Here is a 16359-nt window from a genome sequence, read left to right on the forward strand (position 1 = left end):
GACAGGTGGTTGATGGTTGATTGGTGGCTTTCCTCTGAAATTGATGAAATTTTGTGTGATGTAGGCTACATAATATCCAAATCTATCGGGAAGCTTTCTTCCTTCAAGGCCTCAGACGTAGAGAAAGTCTGATCCAAATATTATCCTGATTTTGATATGACCGATATTCCAGTAAATGCAGATTGTTGAATTGATTGCCTCCGGTAGAGACAGTTGAGCAGAATCCTTTTCATCAGCCTCATCCATACTATTCCAGTCGTTCACTCTCTTTATTATACGAAATTTCAAAGAACAGTCATCATCATCGTCGTCGTCGGGATGAAAGGCGAACTCTCTCACACGTCTCATCCCATGATGAACAAAATTCTAATATCCTTTTGCCTTTTGCCTGCTGCCCTTCACACTCTGACAAGAGGATGTCTTACGGCTAATTAATAGGTCACCGTGTGTATATAGTCGTCGTCATAAGTAAGGAAGAAGAAGGAGAAAGTGTGTACAAGGTCGACGGATTTAGACAGTGACCGCCGCGGAAGGGTGAGGACAGGGGGACAATGTCCCCACGGTTGTTCGATGTCCCCATCATCTCCCCATGTTATATAAACCCCGCCCTCCCCTATCTTACAATATTTATGTCCCACGACGGCTTCCGCGGCCACTGGATTCAGACACTCTTCTTCTTATTATCTTGCTGTATAATGCATAAAGGATTTTGCTTTCTCTAGTGGCACATGCATAATGGGAGGCACACGAACTGTGACTCGAATATTTCATTTTTCGTAGCCTAATAAATTTCGTACCGTGATGAAACCTGAAGTCGCCCTACATCTAAATATGTAATTACTAAGGAGAGATTAAGAATATATGTACAGTAATAATGCAACTGTTCTTTTAATTATACTTTCAAAATGGGTTTTAAATATGCGCATTGTAATGTGATGCTCTATTTGCATGCATTTTAATTCAAACTTCAAGACTTAATGAAACATTCCAAAGTGTTCCATAAAATTTTTACGTACTTCTTGTATGTAATCTAACTCTAAATCTGGGCAAGATTCTCATTTTGTTTTTAGCACGATGTGAAAAGTCATAACTTGAACATTTTCCAGACATCCATCCATCGTCGGTATTGCATGTATGCAATACTTTTAAGTATGAATGCAAAATTGACGTCATTCAGTTATACAATTTTCGATTTCAAATGACGAGACGAAATATCAAGGTCTATTATGAAGCACTTTATTGCCTTTTGTCTCTCGTCTGACCTATGCACTACTGAATATTGAATAGTGAATGAATTACATGGGGTACAGTACACCTATGTATTTACATGTATAGAAATACGTAGGCTGTATTAGCACCAGGTCACTGGAGCCTAACCTAAATCGGAAATTCAACACCTGAATGAACCTCCAGTGTACGTGGCTTAATTGCCTATTTCTAAACATAATCGAGAACGGAAGTCGCTACATTCCAATTTTATTCGCTTTACATAAAACGCAATTATGTATCTACAAATGTATCTCCATAAACCAAGCGTATTTCCAAATACACAACACATTACGTATCTCTGCTTCATTCCTAAATACCTACCTAAACGCAATCTCTCCTTTGGTGTTATGCCCGTGTGACGCTGTCTTTGATACTGAAATTGCTTCCAAGTGCCGTTTCCAGCTGCGAAGTTGATTTCCTTTTGTGAATCACACAATTTCAAAGGCTATATATACACACAGAAGAGCAGTGAGTGTTGTTGTTGTGCAATCTGATTCCATGAACCACAAATAATGCGGCCGGGACGATGATGACGGGATCTAAGGAATTATTACATTACGTCCTTTGCTGCATTATGCCCCGGAGAAAGGGAGAAAGAGACAAATGTGAACATCACCACTTTGTAAATCAAGTTTATGGATGGAGAGGACGACTATAAATGGAATGGATGACCGTGATGCCCAGATCAAATGGAGACTTGAAGAGTTGAAACCTCACCACAAACCAAACCTCACCGCAAAAGACCAGACCAGACCACCAAATCTGCCGGGTTCATGATGCTTGTCATTTGATTGTGTAACATTGATCCGTGTTGAATTTTCCAAATTTGGATACGGTTTCAACTTTCAACCGCTACTGGTGGTGGAACTTTATTCCGTCTAAAACTTTACTTTACTTTTCTAAGCAAATCAGCAATTTAACTTAACCTTAACTTTATGCTCAAGTAAGTACGTTCACAATCATCCCCCCCTCGTCGTTCCATTTTGTACAACAGGATGGATCTGATTCTACAATGGTACGTATAAGGATGGTGGTGGTGATTGTGGAAAGTTGGAAAAGTGAAAGTTTACTTGAAAGAAGTCAAGTCTTGGTCCATCGGCTGAAATCGTAGCCAAAACGAGCTATTTCGTCCCATAACGTGACCAAAAGTAGTCTAGTTTCTACTTTCTCCATTTACAATGTCCAAAGGAAAATTTATTGTACACTTAAAACGCTGACTAGCAGGGATGATATAAAGTCTTGGTGTGTATGTATATAGGGAACAGGATCTTCTGTATGCATGTACGTACGTGCTAATCTTGCAGTAAAATAATAATGCTAAATGAAAGTGAAAGCTGGTTAGTCTTGAATTAGATGTGTTCTAACGACACGAGCGACGAACTCGTGGCTCGACCTCGGAGTCCGTGTTGACTCAAAGTGCAGCCGAGTCACACAAATTTGTTGAAACGAATTGGGCTTCATATTTCTTTTGACTTTGATGACATTGCAAAAATGACGGATAATCTGCTTCATGCATGCATTATCTACATAAACCAAGAATATGTGTACATAAGTATGTACGTACGTAGGCACCCATGAAGAAGTTGGGAACTTGGCCACCTGCAAATCCCCGGTCTAAATAGATACCTCCTTAGGATTAGTCTGACGATGAGTGTTTGTCGATTACATAAGAGAAATAAGATAACACGAACGTATCAAATTTCCATATTTTTTTCAGAAAAATCAATAAGGCTACATTATCGAATTATTGGATGGATGGCCTCATACTCAGGGCGGTGAAAGCTGCAACGAGATAGATTAAGAAAGACCGAATTACGGAGGAAAGGGTTTTTTTGTACATAATAATGTAGAAAAAAGGTTTCCCAGCACAATGTCACGTCTCATTCCTCCACCAGTCAGTTTATGTTTCTTATTGTTAGTCCGGTTCGTGATGGAATCCGATCTTTTACAATATTTCGAGAGAATATTTTCTCTAATAACTTGAATTTCTTGGATGTATCAACTGCTATTATTTTCGCTGGTATACTTAAGCACTTTAGAAAGCATGGAAAGAAAATAATCCAATTAGCAGATCTCCTCTCGTCTTGCTACGTTGTCCTACTTTCACTTTTGTCTTTTGCATGTTTACAGTGCAGCGATTTGTGCCTACGCAGTTTCGGAATGGATGTGATACTGTTGACTACTTGATGGAACAAAGGACAAATTTGTTCCGCTTATACTTAATTTGATACTTTTATTTGGAATTTTTCGAATCCTTAAAATGTAATCATTCGAGCATTTACATTACCTTTTGCTGCTGCAAGTTATTTTATTCAGAGTCTTTAGATTTAACTTCAAGATGCTTGGTAAAATAGTGACCAAAAAGCGAATGGCAGGTTTCGGGTGCAAATCTCCACTTGCAAGAAAGTGGTTTCTTGCACCTAGAATTTCTCGCGTTTTTTGCTTTGCACTGCAAGAAATTTAGCAAACCCGCAAAAAACGAAACACTGGCGAATGGAAAAGATTGCTCTAGTTTTTTTTCGCACAATACATGTTTTCGCGATTCATGAATTTTCACAATATAGATCGAAGAAATGGGATCGTATCGACTAATGAACTTACTTTTCTACGAGCCTTATATATTATAAGGTTTACAAAATATCAGATTCCTACCTATAACGAATTTATATACTTATTTCCTGACTCTAAAGTTTAAGCAAAACTTGGTGGAGAAAGCCTAATGGAAAGGAAAGTGCAAAAGACGGAACGTTTTCCTCTCCTTGGCTTTCTTTTTATGCTGAACTCCAAATTGTGAGAATGATCAAGGATAAATTTACTAAAAGCGAGCAACAACTCTCTAAAAACCCTGAGACGAAATAAACATAAAGTGCTGCTTCAGCCTCACACTGCTGTAAATTTAATTTCGTTATGCACACCATGTCGAATTGGGTACAAAACGTACGTGTGCAAAATTATTATTCTCGCATATAAAAAAAAATACGGTGGAAAATTCAATGACATCATCACATCACTTCTTGGGCACATGGCTCTATAAAGCAAAACTGGAGGCATACCCGAAGGAGGGGAAAGATTTCCGCGAGATATTTTTCCGCCTCTGCTAAAACTCTTCTGGAGGCCCAACTCGAGCTATAATAATCTTAATGTCGTTGTGCAAAACTTTCGCCCATTTTATTTTATCATTTTGTGACGTACAATTCTAATAAATAAGTAAAAAGTTTTGAACGAGAAGTAATTTTGATGGTTAATCAAATTACCATCGTGGAAAAAAGGGATGACTTTCTCCTATTCTGTAAAAACCTGGGCATGTCGAATGTACATAGTTGTACAGTCATTAGTGAAAGTTCATCACATTCAGTCAGTTATGTGTGTATGTAGGGAGATCAGTCAAGCAGTGGCCGCGGAAGTGTAGGGACAGAGGGACAATGTCCCCACGGTTGTTCGATGTCCCCATCATCTCCCCATGTTATATAAACCCCTCCCTCCCCTATCCTACAATGTTAATGTCCCCACGGCTTCCTCGGCCACTGCAGTCAATAAGCAGTTGCATCCTCTATTTTTAGATTTATGTATGCCTGCGTCACTTCTTCATGAAGGTATCGATTCATGAAGAATATATAGGTACACATTTATTCAATTCACATACGATTTTCCTGTTGTTTGAAGACTAAATAAAGTAGAAAATGAGAATTGCCTGATGAAAAGTAAACATTTCGCCATCAATGAAGGTAGGGTGGAGAGATCGTGACTAATATAACTCACTTCACACAAATTACCATACCTGAAAACTAATGGTGTAATAATAATAATAATGCCTGACGACGACCTTTCATCAAAATGCACCTTTGTGGTCTGATATTATTCTATCGGTATTATTATCGGAATCTGCATAGTAGTAGAATTCAATAAAGTCAGATATTAATTTCAAGCTGTGCTGTGCAACCTCAACCTTTGATCTGGTTTGAGTAATAAGAACACAAATATTATAATATTGGGGGAAGAGGATGCTTCGAATATTTATGGTTTTGCAGGAAGACATTCAGTTTGGCGAAAAGGCGAAAACGCTTTTGGCGAAAAACTTTCACCACAAAATAACCCCATTTGGCGAAAAAAAATCGCTCATTTTGCACAAATTCGCTCATTCACGGTACTTTCATAATATTTTTTATCACAATTTTAAAATTTATTTTCGCCAATTTGACCTTCGCCAAACTAACCTTGAATCCATGGTCATGTTTTATTGCTTATTTCTCCCAATGTATGTAAATACCTTCCTTTCTTCATAGACTATTGTCCATTTCTAAATTCTAGGAAAGATTAAATGCCCAAGATTTCGCTCGACTTGTTTTTTTTATCGAGATAAAATAACAACAAAGTATTTCATTTGTGTTCAATGGGAATGTGTCCATTTGCCCTGTCATTTAGAGCCTGTGTCTGTTATTGGTCCACAATCTTCAAAGCGATTGAATTTGTGGCGATAGACAAGACAACAAGCCTCGATTCAATTGAACTGGCCATTTGGTTTGCTTAACAGTTTTTCCTCGGGATGGAATTGTCAAGGATAAAGGAATATAACGGACAATTAAAGCCTTACAGGTTTTGCGGTGCAGTTTGTAATGCAATGTTCCTATATACACAAAACCTATCAAATTCGTGCAGCTGCAGAAGACAGAACAGAAAGAGTGCAAGTAATGAAAGAACATTAGGACAACGAAATGACAGACTTTCACCAAAATGAAGGCTCCACGATAAGAAGAATGTAAGCCCCGTTTTTCTCAGAACTGACCTTCCTCTGTCCTATAATCGTGAGATTTCACCTGTCAATTTCCTCATGCCTATTGCTTCACATGCATTTGCACTGTCATTTGCACTGTCAAGTTGTAATAAAATACATTTGGCTAAAATGAAGCGGAAATTGCTTTTTCTTCCTCCTCCAATACGGACACATGTTCTTGATAAGACACGTTCTGAAAATGACTTATTCTGATACTTACCCTACTTATGGACGGAATGGGGAAAGAAACTGGTTCATTGTAACATCCTGTGCAAGGAGATAGGTAAGTAAGTAAGTACGTAATTCGCGGATCTGGGAAAAAATAAATCCATACAAAGAAAGTTCCCTGCTCAAACAACGGCTTTGACAATTATTGCGAATCCTACTTGTAAAATATTTGGAGTATTGTTGCAAATACTGGAAAAAAATCGGGACGTCAAGCAGAGTGATATGATCCGACAAAGGATTCTACGATGTCACGAGTTTTTTTTTACACGGATCAAATCGACCTCCTTACATCCTTGCTAGCAAAATCTCGCTGTGGCAGATTTTATGCTAATTTGAAATTGTCATGTTTCCCATCCCAAAATTGGGGCCTGGCTGTCTGCATCTTTTGGGAAATTCGTCTGATTCCCAAATGGGATATCCTTTTCCTTGGCACTTCGTTTGTGCTTCGTCATAAAAGTGGGTACAGAATTAGGACAAGTGCGTTGCATTCATCGTTAAGCAACATTCTTATTACGAACATAGTTGTACAATACTATCCGTTCGTAGCACTGGCCATTTCATCACTGGGAGTCGTCGGGTTATTGAAAAACTTTGGCATTTGCAGGGTCAGCAGCAGCAGCAGACCACTTTTTTTATAACCCTTCATACGCATCTGTGCTGGAGGCTAAGGCCAAACAAAGTGGGTTTATTGCTGTCCCGTCTGCGACGAATTCGAACCAAATATTTCCCACACAGGGAGAAAATACGTAGGAGAATTGAAGAGTTTATATATTATTATGTCTTCATAAAGATAATGAAAATTCAGGAAAATCTATCGTCTTCTTCAGTGGCGGCGGACAGAGGGGCAATGTCCCCACGGTTGTTCGATGTCCTCATCATCTGCCCATGTTATATAAACACCTCCCTTCCCTATCCTACAATGTTAATGTCCCCACAGCTTCCGCGGCCACTGGTCACCAGATACCGTCCGTACGGCCTGGTACTCTTTGTTTTATTGGATTTTATTATAGGTTCCCCCATTACAACGACATGGATCAAGTTTCCATCCATTCTCTCATCAGTCAACATCGGTGCTTAATTACTTAATTCAATAGCCATATTGTCATTCGCACCATCAACACGTTATCCGGCAGAGAAAACAAGGTCTGCGTAATTAGACAAAGGAAAACATCAACGGCCGTCCATATCTACCTTCAAGTAAGTAATTATTATTAATGGCCGGCGCAAAGTTTCATATTTTGTGCTACTTATGCACAACAAATAGACCAAGACTGGATCATAATAAATATGCAACATCTCGTATGACACGGAACTGAAAGTTGATATCTCTGATGAATGATGACGGCTTCATACATACAGCAAAATCGTGTATCATGATTGTCCTTAATTTTTATAATTGCTTCACTTCTCACAGAAATGAACGAACTAAAATACTGAATAAAGCAACGAGGATTCGGATTGACGCTTGCAATTAATTCGTTTCTCGCATTACTCTTCTTATACAATGATCCATTGACAGATAATCAATTGCCAGCCGCAAAAAAAAAGAATCCAGCCTCAATATAAACAGCATATTTCACTCGAATCAAATAATCTCTCTGCTTGCCAAAATTTGCACTTGTACTATAAACCTTGCCTCGGAAGTGGGGAAGAAGAAAAAAAAACTTGAATCACAAAAACTTTCATATTTTTCAAAAGCAAAAAATTATGGCACACACACAAGTTATGTGTCGAATGAATTGTGTCTTCCGGACAATTGGGGCTTCTTCTGTGACTTTCACTATGGGGAGGAAATGAAAGGAGCTGAAGTGGCACTACTACATATATTATTACTCGAAGCTGGAGAAACAGTGGCCGCGGAAGGGTGGGGACAATGTCCCCACGGTTATTCGATGTCCCCATCATCTCCCCATGTTAAATAAACCCCTCCCTCCCCTATCGTACAATGTTAATGTCCCCCCAGATTCCGCCGCTCCTGTCGAGAACTATGTACCGGCTACGTGTAGAAATTTAGTGGACCGTCAATCTCTGCTCTCCTTTCTCACTTTGCCTCTTGAACTGGGTCCCACTTCCATGAAAAAGTATATGCTTTCACTTTCACCATTGTCGCCGCATTTCATTCGGGAGAAAGAGCAGTCACATCTCGAAGCAGTTTTTCTTCTCTGTCCAGACCGGAGAAAATGTGACAATGACGATGAGAGGCGAATGAGTTTTCTTCTGCTATAATGCGTTCAAAACCATGCCAATCTGAGCCGAAGGATGTGTCTCTCCTGACTAGAATTCTAAGGTGTTGGGACAAGGTTGGATTTAAAATGTCTACACCCAACGAAATCCACAAGCAACATTGCTCCGCTTCGGTGAGCTTTATAAGTAAAACACTCCACAAAAAAAGAGGGTCGAATCTTTCTTGATCTGTCCTTCAATCGTTATTGGTGCAAATTTCAAATTACAAAGACGCACCCCGCAGTTCTGAACATGGTTTCTTGGCTCCCTTATTGGATTGCGGGAAAGAATTTTAAGTAAGAAAAGAAGAAAAACCTGGAGCCGTGGCGTGGCGTCTTTTTTTTCTTCCCAAAGTAATAAGTTGGTGAGTGAATCAACTTAAACTTGAACCACGTATCGGAATCATATAATGTATGCCGTGTGAGTTACGTAATACTGACTTTGGGTATGCATACATATTGTCGCTGTTCGTGCAAAAGCTGTTGGTTAAGGGAATCATTGGTTCAATTTTTGGGAAATATGAGACACCGTAACTATAACATGGTGTCACGTTGTCCCCCAATTTTCACCCGACGACTTCTGTTACCAACTGATTTCTCAACCGACAACTTTTGCACGAACAGCGCCGATAAGTACTGCATCCAACGCAAAGCAAAGTCATCAGAGTGTTGTTATCTCCAAAGAACAAACATCACCCCACAATGAGGCCGTAAACATCGAAACTTTTCACTTTTATTGTTGTTTTTTTTCCGAACCCCAGCCCAAGACTAAAGATGGATGGACGATGATGTAACTTTTTAGTTTGCCGTGTTATTTACCTACCTTTTCTCCTTGTCGCATGAAAAGTTTAAAGTAAATTGTGTGTATCTTTACTTACTCTCAAGGTGTTGAAAGCCTTGTAAACTCCACAAGATGTAAAGTCTCCTCGTCACCGCGACGGATGGTGATGGTGATGATGATGATGATGGGTTGAGTCAATACTGTTCGGAATCTGTACGGCTGGGATGCATTCCCTCTACGAAACACCAGATTGGATACTCGTTAGTGTCAATTTCTCTCCTACTTCGTGTCGAAACTTGGTCGCGGCAATGTTGACATTGAGATCAAAGACTCAATTTTTGAACAACAAAAAAAATCACGAAAGTTTTATTTCTGACTCACTGGAGAGAAACCCAAATGTGTCAAATCAGATTTGCCAAATCGTCCATATGTACTGCATAACTCAAAGTTATGGAAATATTGGTTCAAGAAATAAGGTGGTCGTGGTACGACTGTCTTTTTTCAGAATACAAAACAATTTTACACGATGATGGGTTTGTGAGATGTTTCGATGCGCGGATTCCTCCCACTCCATGTGCTTCGTTGTTTTCCTTTTGGGCTTAAATTTGCAAGATGACTAGACCCGAATGATGATGATGATGGGCTTGTCGTCGCTCGACAGTCTGGAATAAATAATAGGAAAATGTTATTTCGAATTTATGACCCTGTGTGGCTTGGCTTTATGGTTTTATATAGTGCATGTGTTGACATTTTGAAGCTTAAATTTCCTAAAAATGCATAGTATTTTTTTCCTAAGGTGTTTTTTAGACTGTGATGATTGACTTGACCTGTCTATCTGATCGTGTCGGAGGAGATAATAAATTATAAATGGCAAGTTTTTATGGACATGTTTGTTATACGGTAAACATGTTGGGCAACACCTATCATTTTGAATGTGTACTTGCCATGAATAAATTCGTTTTTGTGGGTTTTCTGAAAACCATTCTTTGGCCGACAGTGGAAATTATTTTTTTATATTGTTATTGTTGGGAGAAGGAAAGTGGGCTTGAACTAGTAAATATTTTCATGTATTGCATCACTGGCTTCTGGGGAACATCTTTTGTATGTCTGAACTGAATTGATTTATAACTTGTATGTTGTATCGATTAGTATTTTGCAGTTGGAGTTGTCTGATATCATTATTTATGGAAAGTGTGTACCTAAAAGACGATGGGCTATTTATTGTTGATGCATTTGATCACGTGAAAGGGGAATTAAGTGAGCTTACATAGAACAAATAATGGAATATGTAATATGTTTCCTGGAATACATATCTAGAATGGAATCAGTCTCTTTCTGCTGCACCTATTTCCCCCAATTTTCCCGTAAATTTCCTTCTCAGACATGTATGAAAACTCGGTCGACTTTGTTAGATCATCATGTCTCAGCGAAACCTTTCCGCACAATAAAGTCAAAAATAAGACATCAAAGAATAAAACTGCTGCTACTTTCGAGAAGAAATGCAATGAAAAACCACTTTCTTCAGTGTAGAGTTTTATGCAAATTGTGGACCTATGTAACCCTGCGACTTATGTTATTGGTTTTTTTTGTGGTGGTGAGAAAAGAACAAAAAACGAGGATGGCGTACGTATTGAATAAATCTACTCAAAAAACTATCATGAAAGTCAATCCAGTGCATTTTAATGGAAACTTTCGGCATGAATTTCGCGACGGATTTCGATTTCCTCAGACATTGAACCAAAAATTCCCATTTGTGGAATTTTTAAACAGTGGCCGCGGAAACGTGGGGGCAAGGTCCCCACGGTTTTTCGATGTCCCCATCATCTGCCTATCTTATACAAACCCCTCCCTCCCCTATCCAACAATATTAATGTCCCCACTACTTCTGCGGCCACTGTTTTTAAATATTTCCTATGACAAGATATTTTTATTACCTAGCTGAATGAATGAAGTGACGTTATTCTGTACATATTCCAGTGTGTATACCGATCATCATAATAATCTCGTGAGCTCTCCGTCCCTCTCTCACCAAGTAATTTCGACTTTTACAGCTTTTTTGGATTCTTTCCACACATTTTACATTACATTTTTCGCCGAGATAAATTGCAATCTATTTATATTTAGACAACCTGCGTACGCGTAAAAACGTAATTCACTCCAGTTGACGCTGGCACACTGAGACAGAGTTATTTACGACCGATTTGTGGTCTAGGAGAATCGGCCTAGCAGGTTTACAACACAGTAAAGTTGCAAATCGCTTGTACCACTGCGTAATCGTAATCCGTCCCTGTTGTAGCCTCCCAATTTTATTACCAGAATCAACGATGATCACTAAAGTTGAATTGGATACTAATTTAAAACTTTACGACAAGCGTGGTGGCTCAGATATGTTTTGTATATTGTGACAAGAAAATAAATGGATCGAATTTTGCTCGAGGAGAGAATGAATCGCACTGCAAATGGCGGAAGGAAGCCTATTTATTACTTCTTCATGGACACGACGATTTAAGCTGAATGAGTTAAATGTTTAGGTATAATTTATCAGGTTTCAACTGTTGAGTTAATTAATGTTTGTCTTAAGGTATTTATTTGAAGAGGGTTAATTTACAGAGTTAATTTTGAAGAGGAATTTACTCTCCATGAAGCCAAGCAATCGGAAAACATGACTTATTACATTGTTCTTATATTTTTTGGACTTTAATTTCTCGTGTTCAGTGGCTGCGGGACAGGAGGACAATGTCCCCACGGTTGATCGATGTCCTCATCGTCTGTCCATGTTATATAAACCCCTCCCTCCCCTATCCTACAATGTTAATGTCCCCACGGCTTCCACGGCCACTGTAGATACATACATCTTGGACCATCATACGTAATTACTAACGAAAGCCAAATTGGTCTGGCTTATTATTAATTTTCGTTGTTGCCATATTAAATAGACACATGTATGCACCTACTCCTCCTAACAACCAATTTCCCCACTGGTTGGTGGTGGTTTGTTAAATATAATAATTGAGACCTCGGTTCTTCTTCTGACCGAACCGGTTTCTACGTATGTACATATCCACACACAATAGAATGTCATTGCAAAAAGCTTGCAAACTAAAAGCTCTATGCGCTACTGAATATTTAATTTTCCAAGTTGCGAAACACTCTTGCAATTATGTTTTGTTGGAAATTAATCAATTATAAAAAGTGTGCTATATATTTAAGGTCAATCAAACTTGTGCATAGCTCTCTATTTTTTTAGCCACACTGTACAACGTCATTGCACATATGCACTATGTACCCATTGGACCCGTTTTTACCCATTTTTTGTTCGAAAATATCCAAATTTTCCAATATTTTTCAACCAATAATTTTACACTTGAATGCAATAATCTGACTGGGGTAGTCATCTCGCAACCTCGATTATGTCAGCAGTCACCCACAATCCTATTTTGCATGGTTGTTTACTGGTTAGAAAGGGCATGAGAGTATGAATAAATTGTCACTTTGTCGTCATCCCTCAAGTTTAATGTCAATCCGTCTTTTGACATAAATGTAATTAGATTTTTTGATGTCACTCTTCCGTTTCACTCGACTCTGTGTGTTTCTCATCAAAACTGCAGTGGCCGCGGACAGAGGGACAATGTCCCGACGGTTATTAGATGTCCCCATCATCTCCCCATGTTATGTGAACCCCTCCCTCCCCTATCCTACAATGTTAGCGTCCCCACATGTCCCCACCGCTTCCGCGGCCACTGCTCAAAAAGACAGGATTGTGAAGGGGGAAAAGTGAATAAATGGTTCCCACATTGAGCGCACTATGACTTTTCTGCCCTGTAAAGTAAACTCTTTCACTGTGAATGAATACTAATTCTTAATGTAGCAGAACATGCATACAACATTAGGAGCAAGGAAATGCCACCCAGACCACGGTTTCCGACACAAATGCACAATATTTTCTTGTTAGTGTGCTCTAAAGATCCAATTTTCTTTAACTGCCATTGCCAGGCAAGTAGGCAATAACCATTCGGCCGTATTTCTAAACGTCTGCATAACGCCTTCTTGTCCAGAGTAATTGCACATTTGCCAGCGAAAAGAAAATTAAAAAACAATAATTATGCAGTTTGGGGCGAGATGAAGTGATTTGTGCTGCTGATTTTTTAAGAAAACTTTCGACTCTGTGATATACACAATTATTTTGTTTATGATCTTGTTAAAGCAGTGATTCGCATGGGACTTGCTGGAATTTTGGGGATTACTGTTTATACAATGTTCTTACATATGCAAAAAATGTGTGGTTGACGTCAAACCTTATTCCCCAAATCTTTTTTTCTAAATCCCAATATTCCAATTTTTTTGATAGTTAGCAACAAATGAGACGTCATATCTTTAGATTAACATTTCTGCAATTTTTCAAATAAACGGGTGCGAAAACCTACGAGTTAATCCTAGTAATCCTGTCACGAATCGGGGAATTTGTCATCCCCGAAAATCCTTCAACTCAACGGATTCTAGAAACTTGTCACTTTAAGTTTGTAATCTCATTTGTACAAAAAAAATCCGACCACGATATTTCTCCGGCATATTTATCAAGGTATCATATTCATTATTAGATTTGTAGCATGTTGCGAAAATCATGCTACTTTTGTGACGTAGATATTCACCCCTAGAAATAAGGGTCGTGGCATTTCACAACTCTGTACAATGAACCAAATTAATACAATCACGCAGCCCACGGTACTTTAATTTAATTTGCATTTCTAAAATAGTCGTACAATCGAATTTATATGTTGTGAAACATTTTTAGTTGGTCGTTTGTTGCACGCTACAATTTATTTACTCCCGAATTAAATTACTTAAAAGGCCTCCCACACTTTGAACTTTTAAAAACTTAATTTGTATAAATCACTTACGTAAAAAAAGGCTTCATCAACTTTCACTGCGGAGGAGGTTGCTAGTTTGAGTTTCACTTTGAGCTTCGCTTTTTTTAGATGTTTTTCTCTCAACAAATCACATTGTGCAATCGAACGGTGACAAACTTGTATTTTTTGTCACTTGACTTTTTAGTTCGTTGGAAGTGAAATTAAGTAATCCTTTTAAGTATGAAGTCTCATCATTCCTTTCTTCACGCCACTTGTTACCTTTTTTATTTACAGTTGCGCCACGCGACGACAAAAATTATTTTGATGAAAAACACAATGAACTAAGCAGTTACTGCATATATCGATTGATACAAAGGTGTCCCGTACCGATGTAAAATAGTGTTAACTAATAATACTGATAGAAATACGACTAGTTTTTCATACTCGTTAAAATTGAAATCCAAAACATTTGCCTCTGAATTGAATACACGTATTTAAAACCTGCTGTCACTTCACTTTTCGAATTTTCACTTTGCTTTGAGAAATGCAGTGCATGCAGTGCTGATAAAATTTCAAAAGAACTTCAATGGAAGTATTTCGTAAGAGAAAACTAATCAATTCCTTTGAGTCATCGAATAAAGCGCTTTTTGCACGAGTGCAGTATCTGTGATGAAACTTTAAATTGGCGTCGGAGAAAATATCTACTTTTCGACTTGACTTTGGTGTCAATAACTCGATAGCCTTGCTAAACACGAGCACAATTATTGGCAAATGGCAAAACCTCGTATCGGGAGATTGACCCTTTTTGCACAAGTTTAAGTGGGCTGGTATTTTAACATGAAAATTCCTTGCAAAAATTCATTGTCAAGCAGAGAACAACATGAAAATCAGTGTTGCTTGATTGACAATGCCAATATTTTGCAGAAATTGAATAACAAAGAGTTGAGACTAAACAGGAGCACGAATATGCAGCCTTACACAATGAATTATTGTTATTAAATTCCAGAGACGACTTATTATAAGACGAGAATGTCAAAATCAATGTTAAGTTATTTGTCAAATAACATACATGCACTCTCTAAATACCTACTGCGACGTATTATTAGCAATAAAATGTTTGCTGTGCTTTTAATTTCATTGAGACATACCTACACATAACTCTGCACATCCTTTTTGCCGAGGCATTGTGTGTGCGACGACAATAATAAATCAAACTGCTTCGATATAAATAATATGATCAACTTAATTACTGAACGGTTTAATTGTTTGGTAAGTATCGTAGTGACATGGGACATAAATCAAGACTGGGGTATGAATATGTCGCGTATTTATTGGTAGACTGACTAACTTACAAGGGAGGTATCTCAGCGTATGCTCTCAGATTTTGAGCAAATTAGTGTCAATCGATGACAAATTTGATTAATATGAAGTTTGCAAAAGACACGATCTCCCAATCGGCACTTTCGGCAGGGATATTTGCATCCAAAGAGGAGAAAACGTGCAGTGAATTTTAAAATCGTAATATTTGCCAACTTTAGGGTGTTGTTTCTTCTCTTCGAATGCAAATATTTTCGCAAAATCTGTGAATTAACAGATAGTATCGCTTGCGAATTCCTTATTAATAAAATTTATGATCGATTGGCACTAGTTTGCCAAAAATCGGAGAGCATACGCTCGGAGACCTCCCTTGTTAGTTAGTAAATTTACTTGGAATTTCTTAGGTTTGGAACACATAAAAATTTGAGACGAATTTTAACGACTTTAATTCCTCTAGAAACTGCCACTGCTAATGGAATCGTACTCAGAAACATATTCAGACAAAATTTGCTTATATATTGTATAGATAAGATCCTTATCAATATGTATAATTTTAGTAAAAATTAAAACTTTTGTGGGAAATTTCCTCATAGTTATTTTAAAATTATGTATTTTTATCCTCCATTTGTGCCGGTGTTTTACGAGATGGTTTATATGATTTGGTTGGCTGCTAGGTCTGCCTCATTCATCATGGCATGTACTTAAATATGTCAGGGAATGGTAATGAGGTGGAAAATTAATTGAAATACTTGCATCGACATACAACCCAACAACAATAACACAATGCAATACTTGTGTAATTGGATACACCTCTACAAGCAAAAATAATGTTGCCGTTCGGGTAGCAAAGCTATTCCCAGTGGTTAAAAGCCAGCCACATATTTACCATCTTGAGTCCGCTATGATGGCATTTTGGACGTATTG

At 38.2% G+C, this 16359-nt stretch overlaps 1 protein-coding gene across 6 annotated transcripts in view; it reads right to left on the bottom strand.

The window, feature by feature from the left end:
- The window catches only part of LOC118433617, a 37713-nt gene that overhangs the window by 7470 nt on the left and 13884 nt on the right, over window positions 1-16359 (bottom strand). For 4 of the 6 annotated variants that reach the window (XM_035845719.1, XM_035845721.1, XM_035845723.1 and 1 more), the window contains 2 exons: window positions 9653-9933; window positions 9369-9506 (listed from right to left, as the gene is read on the bottom strand). The gene's annotated coding sequence lies outside the window, so the exon portion shown is untranslated. Of the gene's footprint in view, window positions 1-9368; window positions 9934-14169; window positions 16081-16359 lie in introns of those variants that run through there. The other 2 variants (XM_035845720.1, XM_035845718.1) reach the window with 2 other exon arrangements.

This window comes from Folsomia candida, unplaced genomic scaffold (assembly GCF_002217175.1).
Source record: "Folsomia candida strain VU population unplaced genomic scaffold, ASM221717v1 Fcan01_Sc063, whole genome shotgun sequence".
Classification (NCBI taxonomy): Eukaryota; Metazoa; Arthropoda; class Collembola; order Entomobryomorpha; family Isotomidae; genus Folsomia; species Folsomia candida.